The sequence below is a fragment of the Amphibalanus amphitrite genome, unplaced genomic scaffold, assembly GCF_019059575.1.
Source record: "Amphibalanus amphitrite isolate SeventyFive unplaced genomic scaffold, NRLGWU_Aamphi_draft 000186F_arrow, whole genome shotgun sequence".
NCBI lineage: Eukaryota > Metazoa > Arthropoda > Thecostraca > Balanomorpha > Balanidae > Amphibalanus > Amphibalanus amphitrite.
In genome coordinates, this window is record NW_024881681.1 from 105,571 (window position 1) to 121,961 (window position 16,391).

A 16,391-nucleotide genomic window follows, 5' to 3' on the forward strand; every position below is an offset into this window, starting at 1 on the left:
CGACTTTATAGATTGGATGACCAGGAACACGGTTCTGGCATTTATTTTTCATTAAACATCTTAGGCTTCCCGCCTTCCCATATTCCAAACACAAACTTTCAAATATGTGACGTCACAGCCCAAAATTACCTCCTTCCCCAGGCCACATTACTGTCATAAAGCTGATTCTTTTTACTCTGTAGCACCACAACAAAGTTCAGACCAAGTTTTAAGCGATTTTTCAACGAACAAACCCATTTAAATCAGAATGACTAAACGAGGTGACGTCACACTAACGGTCGCTCCATGTTGAAGATAGGGCCTTGTACAAGGCCCATTTTCAAATGAAGGGAACGAATTTCTTCAACACCAAGAGGCCGCGGGGGTTGCAACCTAGATAGATAGTGGTTTCTGAACCTCGCCGCAAACTTGGCTATCTCAACTCAAACCCCATGTTAAAGGTGGGATAGTCCCTTTAAAAAACGATCCAAACGTTTCAAGCTTGGTCTAACATACTTCCATCAGGCTTCATCGCCATTTCTGCCCCAGGGAATGTCTGTGGTCCTGAGGTCAGCTGCAGTGGCGCACCCAGCTCAAGCAGCGGCGTGAACAGGACTGGGCGAGCCTAATCTAAATATTGAAAATAGCTCGGTCAGATATCCTAATTCCATCGCAGCTATTTCATCAGTTTACCAGAGCACAAACAGTGCCTCGCCTCACCCCATGCTCATCCGCACAGCTCTACTGACTCTACATACATAGGCTGACGAGTCACCGATGAATTCCCTGTGATAAGACATCGCGAGCAGCGGTCGGGGAATTTTCTCCGTTCTTCCGGCCGCTGCACGGCGTGGGTCTCAGCACCGCACCGGGACTATGTAGGGCCGCAGAGGCACTGACTGGCTGGCGCGGTTTGGCGCCCACCTCAGTGGCTCCCACTGGCCCCGCAGCTTTCCCGGACATTCTCGTCAATGGCGTCACAGGCTTAATGACGTCATGCAGACTCACGCCATGGCTGTATTTAGCCGGGACCGCTACCACGTGATGGTATCGCTGCTCTAGCTTCACGTTTTCCGCAGAGTTTCACAGCAAGTTGTTACATAAGGATGAATATACAAATCCAAGAAAATATACAAATCCAAGAATGATGTCTTTACTACAAAGCTATCGTAAAGCAATCCGTTTTCATATGCATATTCATATTTTAGCTATTTGATATAATGATGATCTCCATTAGCGGAGAGCGTAAGCATTGGTATAGCATTTTATCGACGTTGATGCAATTTACTTTGTTTCAATAGGAGCTCATCTACATGACTCAAGGAACGATAAATCCTAGCCACATAAAGTGGATGTTTCAGCAGCTGTCTCCCGCTAATGAAAAAATGCAGAAACAGAAGGGCTCTGCACTGCACTCTGTGCCTACATGTCTGTATGTTGACCTGGATGCTGTAACGTTACTCGGCATCGGAAATCCAACCGTTGATATAGCAAATACCACCAAATGCATTGTTTCTCTTCCAAGGTGACAATCAATTCCTCAACGTCGCGGCGGCGGGGCCAATGTTGTGGTAACGTTGCGATATGGACAAAGACAACAATAGTATGTGAAGACAATTGACAGACACAACTATTGAATAAGCTGCAACATTTTTTATTTTGTTCTAGCTTTCGTATATGAATGGTAAGAGTACTTTACCTTCATACCTACATAAGTAGGTATATCTGACTTATTTCAGAAATGATAATCTTTACATCAATAGAAAGGGCGTCATCTTATCGCCAGTTAACTTTGCCTTCTATTTCAACTGCTATCATTCATTACTCCAGCATGCTTTTGAGTTGCATAAGATTGCTGACCAAAAACAGACCTGATGGTGAGATCTGATTTCGTCAAACTCGTTGGCTCGAACTGCGTTTGACACGGTTCCTGGTCAGCCTCATTATCACCATCCATACAGTAGTTTTGTAACAGGCTGACTCATCCATTTATGATCCGGCGCCGCAGCGTGCGTGTGTCGGAAATTGTATATCGATATATCCAAACTGCCGCAAGAGTTCCGCGTGACTCGGGCCTGCTGGAGTTCGTGCGTCACTAATGACGTCATCACCTCCCATCCTGTGACAGTGGATTCCGCTGGCCTTCCGCTGAGTCATACAGCTGACATCCCCCCGCAGTGTGACTCAGAAGTGACGTCATAGGTGAGTCACTATGTCCGATACGTGAGGAGTGAAACTACCTAAGTCTAATTACCCTCAAATTATTTTTGAGGTCGTGACTCGTGAGCATATAATTACAGTACGATGATGCAAAATTGATCCACTCCGGGACCGGTGCTCAGCGCAACCTTCACCGGGCCCGGAAGTGTTTGGAGCCCACCCACCCCGCGTCGGGGGGCGGGTGCAGGAGAGTGTTCGGACCTCCTGAAGTTTTTTTTTTTTTTGCAAATATCTCAAAAGTATCAATTCGTATTTCGTGCATATTTTCCGCACATGTTGTGAAAATTTCGGAACATGTCACCAGGTAATTTCAAGTGACCTCACCTCACTTCAGAAAAGGTTAGAATGCTCGTCGTAGCTATACACCGACTTACCGATCGCCTTGAAACTTTCAGCGATATCGATGATAGTGATAATAGGTATGTACGAAATGTATATCTCGGAATTTCGATATCGGTGACCAAAGGTCAGGTTAATTTTGCACCCACCCTAGTCTTAGTCAGTAGAAGAAAGCTGAAAGGCGCCTCTTTTGGACAACCGTCATTCTAAACGCCTTCAAACATCGGTTTACAGGTAAACTTGACACACTGAGTCGGACACTTGCATCCATGACCCCTTTTTATGTCCCTAAGGTCACCTCAGGTCATGAAAGGTCCCCAGCCCAGCGGCCAGCGGTTTTTGGCAATAACTGTTGATATGCTGACATGACAGCATGTTAGACATGCTGGAGCAATGAAATCACCTTGAACCATTGACATGCTACATGACCTTTTTACCTTTGTCAGGTGAGGTATACCTTGAGCTGAGGTAAAATTTTCAAAATTATATTTGAGGTCAAATTGAAGTTTATTCGACGCGTCCCGACGAGAGGAACACGATTCTGGCAAAATAAATATTGTGCCCTTTTTACTCAAAAGTTATTACCGAAAAACATGTTTCGTGAAAACGGTTATTTTTCGAGTTTTAGCCCTATAGGGCTAAAACTACGGTTAAACTACGGTTTACCCTCCATATATGGAGGGTAAACCGTTGACAAATTGACGGTTTACAGAAAGAGCGTTAAAAGGGTTATCAAATGCGTTTTGCCGCTACGCTGTAGCTCTCCTGTTTTCCGAGTCTCTTGAGAGTCCAGCCCACCTGATTGCAGGCAGCACTCGAGCTTGCAAATAATAAGTAACATAAGACCGCAGCATCGCGATCACATCAATCAGTAGCATTGTTCTCGTGGGTTGGTGTTGCACAAATATAGCCTTGCTCACGCCCCCTGAGTCTGGCCTGGCCTTATTCCGGTTATTGAATGGCTGGGAACAATGCTTGGTTATCCAAGGTGGGTGTAACAGGTACCTGACTCATGCACTACTGATCACTGCCTCATTGTACCTACTGGTGTGCAGGGAAGCGTGATAAATGAATTACATAGGTACAGATTTAGACGGCTGCATTTGCAGCTTCTATTGTGCTCCAGTACCTAAGCAGCAATCAACATGCCCCTGTTTGCCAAAGCTTGTGTTATAACCGACCGAACACTGGGCTTTGAAACATTTTAGTCGTCATCATCACAACTCAACTCGCCGGTATAAAAAACATGCACATTTATGTTAAAAGGAAACGATTTATCCTCGGCGTGTCAATTTTTACTCAGGCTGCGTATCGATGCACGGGAGACCAATGTGAACGTGGGGAATGTCATAAGCCTTCAGCCGTCCTCCTTCCCTGCTGAATAGACTGATTGCTGACACTGATTTGTCTATTCACGCTATTTGGGCGTCGATGAGCTGAATGGATTGCCGATGGGGTCCTCACCATTTTAGTGTAAGTGTTCTGTGTACCGGGGGACGGGGTGATATTACAATGTCACCGACCCGCCTCCGACAACAGTCGGACGCCGGCGAGTGGCCAAAACACCACTGCAGCGTGCAGCAATGTCCGGGAAGCCGGTTCAGCCCATCGTGTGGCGCAATGATCGCGCCAGAGCTGAACAGACCGCTGATTTGTGGAGCGAATTGAGTTACAGAGCTGAGAGCACCAACAACTGCTGCTAATTTTCCAGGCAAATACAATCTGCATAAGCTTTTTTCTCTCGAAGGAGGAGGACGGATTACCGAACACCTTGGAACTTTCATGTTTAGTTACGTAATTTGACGGTGACGTATCTATTGAAGCTAGATTAGATAGGTTTATTAGGCATATGCATTATTCATACCCTCCAACATATGCCATTCACATGGGTCTCAAACAGCGGAGCTGTGAAACACAGAGCTGTGAATTTGGGGCAGCCACCGACGTAGGACGGCGGGAGCTCGGCAAGCACGATACGAGCCACAGCCCGCTGACGGTTGACCTGAAATAACGACTGTCGCTGTTCACCATCGTGTATATATCACACGCAATTTTATTTCGCTCTGCGCCTTCAACCCCTGCATTTCTGGCGCCCTTCTGATAACGACCTTCTATTTACAGGTGTTCCGGACGTATCGAGTCACACCTTCGAGCTCAGCACCGCCGGACCAGCTCAGCCGACAGTGGACCACACAGAGACGATGGTGGTGCCACCTGCCCATACTGAGAGCTCTCGAAAGCGCCCTCTTCTAGACTGGCTCTATGCAGAGGACGCCTCGATCGACCCGGACCTCGGCGAGCTGGTCATACCCACTAAGAGACAACAGCCACCTGCGACACCCAAAAATCCACCATCATCCTATAGTCCCATCATTTCTACCGAGCAGACTCCAGCTCCAACTAGTAGCGGAACAACACCGCAGTCCACGCTGGGAGCCGTATCGGTGGAGGGCTCTCCTCTGGAGCAGATTTACGCCTCTCTGGCCGATCTGAGTACGCGCTACAGAGACACGGCGCCTACACAGCTGGAGGCAGTGCGCCGGGAGCTGCTCAGAATTCTGCACGGAGAGGTGCCCACTGAAGCCGTGTCAGACGCGCTCCCAATGCTGGATGGAAAGACGGAGACGGAGACGGCGACGGCGAAGGCGCAGACAGAGGCGGAGACGGAGATGGAGACAGAGATAGAGGGAGAGACAGAGAAGACAGCAGCGGCGGTGACGGAGAAGACAGCAGAGGCGGTGGCGGAGGCGGCAGAAGAGGCGGTGACGGCGGCGACGACCCAGTCCAGGCCGTTGGCGGTGACGGAGGCGCCGCTACCCCCACTGCTGCTGCGGGTACCGATCGAGCAGCTACTGCAGCTCCACCGAAGGAAGACGGCGCGACGAGACGGCCCTGCAAGACCGTTCCGCCCGCTGAAACTGAGACGGGTCACCGAGCCGGCTACAACGACAAGTACAACCACTACTACCACTACCACTCCCACCACTACAACCACCACCACCACAACAACAACCACAACGACTACCACAACAACTACAACCACCACCACCGCCACCACCACAGTGGCAGGAGCGCCAGCAGTGGTCCACAACCCGCTGCCGTTCGACCTTTCCAACACCCGTCAGACGCCACTGATCCTACTGTACAAACCCCGGTCGGGCGCGCCGGTCGTGACCAACAGTTCATCACCGGCAGAGCAGAGTCCACCTGAACCGGCAGGTGTGTTTACTATAGAGCACCTGCTTCAGCTTTACAGCGCCCTAGCCAACAGCTCGACAGCCGAAAACTTCATCGAGTACGACTACGAGGAGTTGGACTTAGCACCGGCGGCTAATACGCTGCCGGTAGCCAGCGCTGTGGCTCCGCCGCCTGCCACTGTCAGCTCGCCTCCTCCTCCCTCTGCCCCTCTCAGCTCGGTGGCTCCTCCCGCTCTCCCTCCCAGCTGGCTCTCTCCAGTTCCATCGCCCAATCCGTCTATGGTAACCCCCTCTCCACTGCTCTTCACTACCACACCAGCCCCCTACATAGTTCGTATGATCGACGCAATGTTCGGCGAGGCTGACCTCCAACCCCCGTTCATTCGTATCACCCGGGACGGGCTGCACGAATCTCTGAACGAGCTGAAGGAGGCGGCCGCGCTGCAGGAGACCGGTCCGCCCAGCCCGCTGCTGGTCTCGCTGGCCGCCGCCACGCCGCTGTTCCTGCTGGCGTTGCTGCTGGTCGGAGCGCCGCTGGGTGTGCTGCTGGCGCTGGCGCTGGCGCTGCCGGTCGCCTCTCTGCTTCTGTATTCGAACCCGGCAGCGGCGGCGGCCCGCGCGGCCGGCGGGGCGGCCGGAGAAGGGAGCAGAGCGACGGGTAGGGGGACCGAGACAGCAGGATGGGTAGAGATGCTGGATGATATTACTCTCGGAGATGTGCAGCGAAGCGTGCAGGAGGCGATACGGCGTGGCAGAAGAGGTACACTCGTTGTAACAGCGGCGTAGATATGAGAGCAGAGCCGGAAACAGAGCCAGGCCAGGAAATCAGAGCGATGAACGGTGATAAAGTGTGGGATATAATTAGAGTTGCAACTGGAGTGAATATTGACCCATGCTCAACCACATAAAGAACGCCAGAGTGCGTAGGTGCAGACACCGCATCTATCGCGCGAACTGACATTAACTATTTTAGTTTTATAGATTAGCGATGCTCCATCGGCATTATACATTGGCATTTTATACATCAAATGTTGCGTAGTGCTAGTTAGGTGCCCAATAGAGAAATTGGAAGTGAGTGCGACTTATCAGGCGGAAGTATTGAAGCTATACAGGGTGAAACAGGGTTACCTAATAGGTATTTTGCGCTTGGTTATGTACATACCTATGTATTATTCGCTAGACGATAGAACTTCCAACTAGAACTAGAGGTTAGCTATAGTTTTAAGCATGAGTAGAAGATATTTATCTATTCCTAGTGCTAAGTTTCGAACTGCAATCAATACTTAGCTATTTGCCGTTATAACGAAACGCGAGCACTCAACAGTTAACCCGCGCCCCGTAGGGCTACCGGCGGACCCTACCACCCGTAGGGGGGGGGGGGCGTTTCGGCCCCCCCTAAGATCTCGGAAAGTTACCGGCCGATTTTCAAAATTCAAACGGCGTTTGATAGCATAGCCCTACCCAAAAACTACCTTGTGACCAAATTTCATTGACCTAGGTCAAACCGATGACGTCACAGGTCAGGTCAAAGGTCAGATTTTCACCGTTCACAGGCAATTCAAGAAATGTGCTGTGAAATCGAGTAAATTGGTAATTTATTGAAAACCATCGATGGTATATTGTTCGTCAAACACATACTTTGCTATCTGAGGTCACTGATACCAGGTCAGGTCACAGCGAGGTCAGGTCACCGGGGGTCACAATATGAATGTGTCGTGTGATACATGTTTTATGGTCCATTTTACATGACAAATGCGATTATGTGGGTTAGGCAGCCTTTGGGGCCAGCCTAGGTCACGTTTTGGTGAAGGTCAGGTCAAGGTCAGGTCAAATTAGGTCAAATTTCAAAGTTGATATTTTTGCATAAAATGGGTATCCATTCGATGCAGCTGGTCACGGGGAGTCTAATAGTGGTCTTTGTTTTGCTCTACGAGTTCTAGAATTGCCAAAAATTGAGTTTGAAAATTTGACGTCATCATTTTTGAACAGTTTTTTCGCTATAACTTGGCCAAAAAAACGAGGTATCGATCTGAAATTTGGTATGTAGATAGAAGACGGTAGGTACTATCACATATATTCTGGTTTTTTCGAAACTAAAAAAAAATGGATTTTTTGGCTAATATATAAAAAAAAAATGCTTTTTTGATTTTTGGGGATCAAAACTCGAAAATTTCAAAAATCCGAGATAGCAGTTTTGTAGCCCTGTCAATTCTACACCTTTTATGTCGTGATCATTTTTCTGTATCTTCAAAGCTGTAGGCCTGACAGGTCTTCTCGCGAAGGTCTTTTTTTCGGTCGAAAATGACAGAACATGACGTCACTCTGACGTCATTTGTGGCCAACCTATCACAGCCTCTGGAAAAATGTTTGGTCACAATGTGTAAAATTGATGCCCGGAGGGGTCCTGAAAGTTTGGTGGCGATATCTCCAGCCGTTTAGGAGATATCGACCGAAAAGGACAGGGGGGGCCGTTTCGGCCCCCCCCCCCTACGGGGCGCGGGTTAACCCCGTTCTAATCCAGTCGACGAATTTGACTTACTTTTTTTACGGATGAAATTTCATTCATTCATTTATTTACTTATTCATTCATTCATTCATTCATTCATTCATTCATTCATTCATTCATTTTGGATTCGCATCAAAGTCCCCGATGAGTGTAAGATAGATATCTCACATGTAGAGAACACCACCACACCCATGTCCCACCATGTTGGCCTCCCAGCGCCCCGGGTCGACCGTTCTGACCGTTCCTGTCGGCGCATCGCCCGTCACGAACGGCGTCCCGTTCCGTGACAAGACGGCGGCAGCTGGGCGGCCCCAGTAACACCGTGACCGGCGACGGCCGTCGGTCCGTGACGGTCACCGGCCGTACCGTCAGCCGGCGGGCCGCGGCCGGGCGGCGGCGGCGGCGGCGGCCCGTTATCGGCGCGGGCCCGGTGCCGCTCCGTGCGTCGGTCACCGGGACGACGACACGGCGCCCGTCGCCCGTGTCGGCGGCGAACGTCGAGGAGCCGCGCGCCGCGCCGCCGGTCGGCAGTTCTCCTCTGCGCGCCGCGGCGGCAACTCGAGCGGACCGCTCTGAGCGCATCGCCAAACTCTCGGATACGATCGACGGCTTTTGGCACTTCCGGCGCTGGTTGGTTGGTTGGATTGTTGATCGGGCCCGACGCTCGTCTCTCTCCGAGATGTTGCTGCGTCTGATCCTGGCCTGTACTGCTGCCGTGCTGGTGGTTCGTCCGGCCTCTGCTGAGTTCGCCGCTGGTTTCTGCGCCGCCCAGCGACCCCTGCTGGTCCCTGAGCCAGACGCGTTCGCACTGGGTCGCCAACGGAGCTGCGGTCTCGGTGACCGCTGGCTCTCTGACCACGAGAAGACCGGCCTCCTCTTCGGACACGACCTCGGTTATGGCGGTAACGGCACGAGCGGCGCCAGCCTGGCCGCCTGGCTGCAGGTGGCCGGCAGGGGCAACGGCACCGTCTCCGGCACGTCCACGGAAGGCGCGAGCTCCCCTCTGAAGGTAACCAGCGGCGCCCGTCCGGCCGGCTGGCGCTGGGACTGGTGGGTGTCCAACATGACCGCCGCCGAGCGCCGCTTCCAGAGCCGGGTCTCTGCCGTGCTGGTGCGGCCACTGGTGAGGTTCAGCGCCCGGCTGGGCGGGGAGGTACCTCCGGCGGCGCTCTGGACGCTGCTGAAAAAGCTGAGGACCGAGAGCCAGCCGGCCGTGCTGGCGGCGCTGCGCGAGGTGACCGGCAGCGGCGGCCCGGAGCGCCTCCTGCAGCGGGACGGAGGACTGGTGAGGACGCTGGCCTCGGCCGTCACGGAGCTGGTGGTGCTCACCTCTGGAGCGGCGCAGCAGATGGAGTGGGCGGCCGCCCCTCTCCTCCGGAAAACCAACAACTCCTCGGTGGGTAACGACTCCTCGGCCTCACCTGTCAGCTCCAACTCGTCTTCCGCAGCAGCCTCGGCTTCTCCCGCTGAGAACAGCGCCTCACCGTCCCAGGAGCAGCCATCCTCATCCCCAGACTCCAGCCAGAAGCACCCCTCCCCTTCCTCCAACTCCACCGAGGAACAGTCCTCGCCGTCCCCCCGCCCCACCTCCCTTCTGTCCCCACAGTCGGATCTTCTAACGCAGGCGCTGCGCACACTCGGCTCCTCAGCTCCGTTCGCGTTCGGCGCCGCCGCCGTGGTGACGATCGTGCCTCTGACGCTGCTGACTGCGCACCTGCTGCTGGGGGTGCCGGTGGCTCTCCTGGTGGCCGTGTCGCTGTACGGGGCGCTGCTGGGGGCCGGGGCGCTGGCGCGCGCCCTGGTCGACGCCGAGGACCCCGCTCCAGAGGCGGGACTGCTGCTCGGCAGGGCCGTGGAGGCCGTGCTCGGAGGGTTCTTCAGGATGAAGATGCTGCGGACTCTGCTCATGTTCGCTCTGGAGAGAATGGCTGGATGAACAGCTTGATGGAGCTGATACATGAGATCGATAGCTGGGGCCAGTCAAAAACCAACTGGCTGTAGCCTGGGGATGGGGGATCCCACAGTTTACTCGCAGTCCAGTCGCAGTCGAGGGAAAGGCATTCCTTTCGTGCTCGCTTACAGGGATTTGTCTTCGAAGACGACGGAAGCCTGCTTTACTCTGACAGGGAGTTGATGTAACGGACACAAATTGCTAGGCTTGGCGTCAGGCAGCATATTTTTATTTCTGTTTTTTTACATAGCTTGCCTTTATCTCAGCATCAGTTATTTGATTGGTAATGGCTGATTTTAAAATTAATCCTCCCAGCTTTGATAGCAGGCAAGGCACTTTAGGATGGCTGGTAGCCGACGATTCATTTCTCTGACATGCAGGGGCTAAGATGTAGATCATATTTTATATGCAGACAATAATGCTAGTTCTTTTGGTCTTCACTTCCCGCCTCTGTGTGTCAGGAAGCCCTTGGATCTATCACTGAATCATGTGATAGCTCTGACGGCAGGTGTCTAGCTTTAAATGGACGCATTCGTTTTTCTATCATCCATACCTCAGTTACATATATCTACCCCGCCAATACGGAGGAAAACTAGCTGATAATAATGAAAAAGCACAAACGTATGCAGGTGCACAGACGTTAAGTTGATGTTGTTTTAGTAATACGATGCCTACTATGTTTTCTGAGAGGGATATGTGTTATGTGTTGGGTGATATAATGCCGATTGTTTTACATGTGAGTTGACTTTGCGTGAACGTCTACATTCATAAGAGGCCAGATAGCGGCCGAGGCACAAACGAAGTGATGGGTGCTAGGTCTATGGATATGTCGAAAAGTGTCCGAATGTACTGTGTGCTCATCTGGAAACTGGCATTTCCTTGTAAATCTCGCGCTTACTTTTAGTAGATGATATCCATACTAGATATCATCATGAGGTAATGATGAACAGGTCATTGAGCCTAGACTTTAACGCGTGGGGCATTTCTTATTGCCAATCAAAGTCACAATGTATGGCATTATGTCTGATATTCTGTGCATGTTTTGCGTTTTATATATCAATAAATATACCTATGTTAATGGGAGTATTGACGCTGAATGCTGCAGATTCTAATTCACCGTATAAAGTTTCGTTCTGCGGGGAATTCACAGTTCACGGATGCATCACCTAACCACATATCACGCTGGAAACGAGCCAACGGTAACGGGTAACCGAAAGCGGTCAGAACACTGCCAGCTCGGCAAAACCCACACGCGACACCCCCAAGTGAGGGCGGCTTCCCGCTTCACACGGGCTCACCGTGACCCAGACAGTCGCGAATCGCGGTCACGACTCACGATTAGCCCCGGAACGGTGACGAGCGGTCCGTCACGGCGCCACGTGCACGCTTTGACATATAGTCGAAAGGCCTCTACGCATTATGCCTACATGTATCTATTCCTGAGCCATTGCGCACTGGGCAGGAAACAGGCACACAAGGGGCCAAGCTACATAGCCAATTATCATTCCTTAACCCGCGCCCTGCTGGGGGGGGGGTGTTTGAACACCCCCCCCCCTTGTGGTTTTTCGCGAATATCTCAAAAACGGCGGCGCGGAGCGCCGCCGTTTTTGGTACACCTTATCATACATCAATTCTACACATTTTGTGAAAATTTCAGACCAAGGTCATTCAAGGTCAGGTCACCAGGTCACTTGAAGTGACCTCACCTCATAAAAAGTTTCAATGTCTGTCATAGCTACACCGAGTGACCAATCGCTTTGAAACTCTCAGCGATTGCTAAGAGTAATAGCATGTGCAAAATGTATATCTCAGAATTTTGATATCGATGACCTAAGGTCAGGTCAATTTTGCGACCTCCCCATTATAAGTCAATGGGAGAAAATTGAAATGCGCCTCTTTTGGACGAAAGACATTATAAACACTCCCAAACACCGAATTACAAGTGGTTTAGACACAATGAACATGAAAATGGTGTCCGTGGACCGTGACCCTTGTTAGTGCCCTGAGGTCATCTTAGGTCACGAATGGTATCTAACAGTTTTTCGCAAATAACTTTTGATAGAGGCATGCTAGAGCGATGAAAACACCTTATATGTGTTCAGCTCGACGATACGGATCGACTGATATGCGACATGACCCTTTCCGGTCAGGTCATGACCTTGACCTGAGGTCAAATTTTCAAGTTGACCTTTCAAGGTCAAGTTATAGTTCATTCGATGCGTCTTGACGAGAGGAACACGATGCCGGTGAAAGTAAGCTCGTACAAGGCTTGGGTCAAAAGTTATTGCAGAAAAACTGTTTCCAAAAAAATCGGCTATTTTTGCAGTTTTTGCCCCCTGCAGGCAAAATCGTTGACGTTAGGTCAAATCTGAGAGAATTACTCAGAAAGGGCGTTAATAGGGCTATCGAATGCACTTTTCCGCGGCGCTGTAGCTCTATTGGTTCCCGAGTTATGCGTTGGCTTCTGGGAAATTTTCGACATTCGACCTGGAAATCGGCGAAATTTTGCCTTCAATGACCTCTGGTGACCTGACCTTTGACCTGACCAAAAAATTGACCGAAGTGATTTCGTCATTATTTTTTACGCTCTTTCGAACGCCGCCTTCCGCGTATCGCTACGTGGCCCAGGAGCCGAGTTACAAGGGGGGGGGGGTGTTCAAACACCCCCCCCCCCAGCAGGGCGTGGAAATCCAGGACCCCCAGCCGGGCGCGGGTTAACCCGCGAATGAGGGGGGCTCCCGTTTTTTCGGCAATATCTTCTAAACCGATTGACGAATCAACACGAAACTTGCCGTACCTTCAGAGGCTGTAACTTGACACCTTGTGTTATAATTTCAATTTTCTAGCTACAATAGTTCGGCCGGAAATGACGTTAGAGTGACATCATGTCGGCCGATTTTGAAGCAAACTATTGAATTACGTCAAACGCTCTCAAGAGCTAAGTTTTAGGGCTAGATCCAATTTCTTTGCATGAGTGGACTACAAATACACGTTGCTATCGGATTACCCCGCGCCCCACTGGGGTCTGCGTATAACACGCCTACTGCCCAGCCAGCAATCCCATTCCGTTCCCAATCGGGATTTTCGGACTCAGCCCGCACCACCCCGATCGGGACCGGAGTGGAACAGGATTGGGAAATGAGACACTTTGTACGGGCTGGAACGGTCCGGATATCCCAACCTACCCCGCACGGTCAGTTGGGAGATCCCGCACGTATCCGGACCGCCTTATGACGTTTTAACAAGCGCTTAACTCCGATCCCGATCGGGATTCCCCAAATCTCCCCGCACAACCTGTTCGGAAATCCCGCACGCATCCGAACCGCCTTATGGCATTTTAACAAGCGATGAACTCCGATCCCGATCGGGATGTCCCAACTCGGCCCGCACGGCCGCGCCGGTTCGGGAATACCGCAGGTATCTGACATATTAACCGCAGTCTTATAACCGCAGATTGCTGTTATGCAGATGCGACCACTTTGCTTGCGCCACCGCAACCCCCTCGCCTCTTCATTATTCTCCAATTCAACCTTTATAATGCCTGCACGACAAAATGAATTACATTGGACACTGAAATATATTCACAAATTTACTGGTTGCACACAGGTCAAATTTTTACAAATTCACAGCCTGGCCCATGGCGTCGGCCAACATCTTAGCGCCGCTGCAAGGCGCTGGCACAGCGGACTCACTTCCGGTGTTCACAGTCATTATAGCAGGCCTGCGCCTTGTTCGTGTCGGCTCCTCTGCTGACAGTGTGTCCGTGTGCCGTCACGGGCTTCAGAGAGCCACCGCGAAACTATGTAGACGGCTGGCATCTGGTCGGGCGGTTCACCACTGTGCGAAGAGAGCATCTGAAAATGACCAAGAGGTAATTAATCAAAGTCTGGGACACACTAAAAATCACTAAGAAATAACCCACATCTGACATTTCACATGATAGGTATGCCTGGTAATTCAGGTTTCAAGCCTACAATGCAACCAATGACACTTGACAATGAGACCAAACATCTTCTGTCCATGGTAACTGATCAAACATGCGACAGCACGAGTGTAATTCACATGCCGTACAATCACAACGAACATAAAAATTTATATTACCTATAGCTTTCCCGCTCCCTACATCACGGATGAAGTGTGCACTATACTCACCCTGTTCTCAAAGACGGACTGATTTCCCTGCAACGACAACAGTTGAACCGACCGCTTGCTAGAGCCAGTTCAAAAGCAATATCCTAAGGCAGCAGCTCAAAGGAGGCCGAGGGATCGACACTTGACCAGCGCGGCAGCTAGACTGGCCGCTGCGCTCAGAGGACGCGTCTGCCTGCACGCGGCCCATCTGATTGCTTTTCCAGGCTTTCTGGGCCACCGGATATGGTGCCCGAAGCGCCTTCTCAGATCGGTTGGGATAACAACGTAAATCACAAGCCTGTCTAAACATGGGATTCGATTGGGCTATCCGTACCGCGTCCCAACCGATTAAGCATGCGGTCCGGAAATCCCGAGTCGCCCCTACCGCCGGCCATCGAGGTCCGGTATCGATTGGGACAACCCAAGCCTACCCAACCCGGTAGGGACAAGTCGGGACATCCGGAGCCTATCCCGACCGTCCCCAACCGCATCCCGGACGAATTGCTGGCTGGGTGGGGGGGGGGGGGCTATTCATAGACCCCCCCCCCCCTCCTAACTCCGAAACTACTGGGCCGATCGTCAAAATTCAAACGGCGTCTGATAGCCCCAGAAAAACTGTCGAGCGAAACCTTATTTCATTGAACTCGAGGTCACTGATGACGTCACAGGTCAGGTCAAAATAAAAATTATTAGCATTTTGGCTTGTTCACATTTTGGGCTCTGGCCGCCATCTTACAAAGCAGCTCAGGCTCATTTTTGGTTCACACACTCGTGAACAGATGCTCTAGATACCCTGAGGGTATCAAACTTATACTTTGATTTTCAGGTCAAGGTCAGGTCATCACAGGTCACGAAAATATTATATCATGCGTCGGTCACGTGACACATGTTTTATGGTCCATTTAGCCCAAAGATTTCGAATTTGATGTCGTCTGTGTCATTCGAGGTCATTTTGAGTCGAATTTAGCTTAGGTCAGGTCACTTTCAGGTCAAAAAAGGGCAAATTTTAAAGTTAAAATTTTTCAACAAAAAATGTGTCTTTTGGATGCAGTTTGAGCTCAGGAACACGATGGTGCTATTTATATTGGCGTACGATGTCAAATACGTGCTGAACAATTGATTTGAAAAATTAATAGTTGTGAAATTTTTGCAATAATGCGTATAACTCGGCCATTTTTGAAGATATTTAGCTAGAAATTGCTAGAGTTAGTTATAACAAGGCGTTCTATCACATATAATCCGGTTTTTTTTTCGAAAAGTCAAAAACGTTTTGAAAAAATGTAAAAATATAAATTTTGAATTATACTCTATAATTTTTTTTTTAATTTTCAAAATTTTGAAAATCCGAGATAGCAGATTTGATAGCACAGTCTATTCTGAGTCCTCTCATGCAAAGAAATTGGATCTAGCTTAAAAACTGAGCTCTTGGGAGTGATTGCCGTGGTTCAATCAATGTTTTGCGTCGAAATAGGCCCAACATGACGTCACTCTGACGTCATTTCCGGCCGACCTATGGTAGCTACGAAGTTCAAATTTTGACACAAGGTGTCAAATTGATGCAGCCGAAGTTGCTGAAAGTTTTTTGTCGATACGTCAAGCGGTTTGGAAGTTATTGCAGAAAAACGGGAGGGGCTATGAATAGTCCCTCCCCCCAGTGGGGCGCGGGTTACTATCTTGAATTTGAAAAAAAAAACAGATAAATATTAAAAGAAATATTTATTTACAATTACTTTTTTTCAAAAAGTTTTTGATTTTTTTTTTAATGGAACATATGTGATACTTACAGTGATTACCTATTCTAGCAAGTTTTAGCCCAATATCTTCATCCTGAGCTCAAACTGCATCTGACAGGCACCTTTTTTTGTTGAAAAAAAATCATTTTCAAAATTTGACCTTTCCTGACCTGAAAGGCTGAAAGTGACCTGACCTCCAGTAAATTCAGCTGAAAATGATCTCAAATGACACAGACGACATTTTTTCGAAATCTACCAGTAAAATGCCGACCATAAACCATGCGTCGCGTGACCGATACATGATATACAATTTTTGTGACCTAGAATGACCTGGC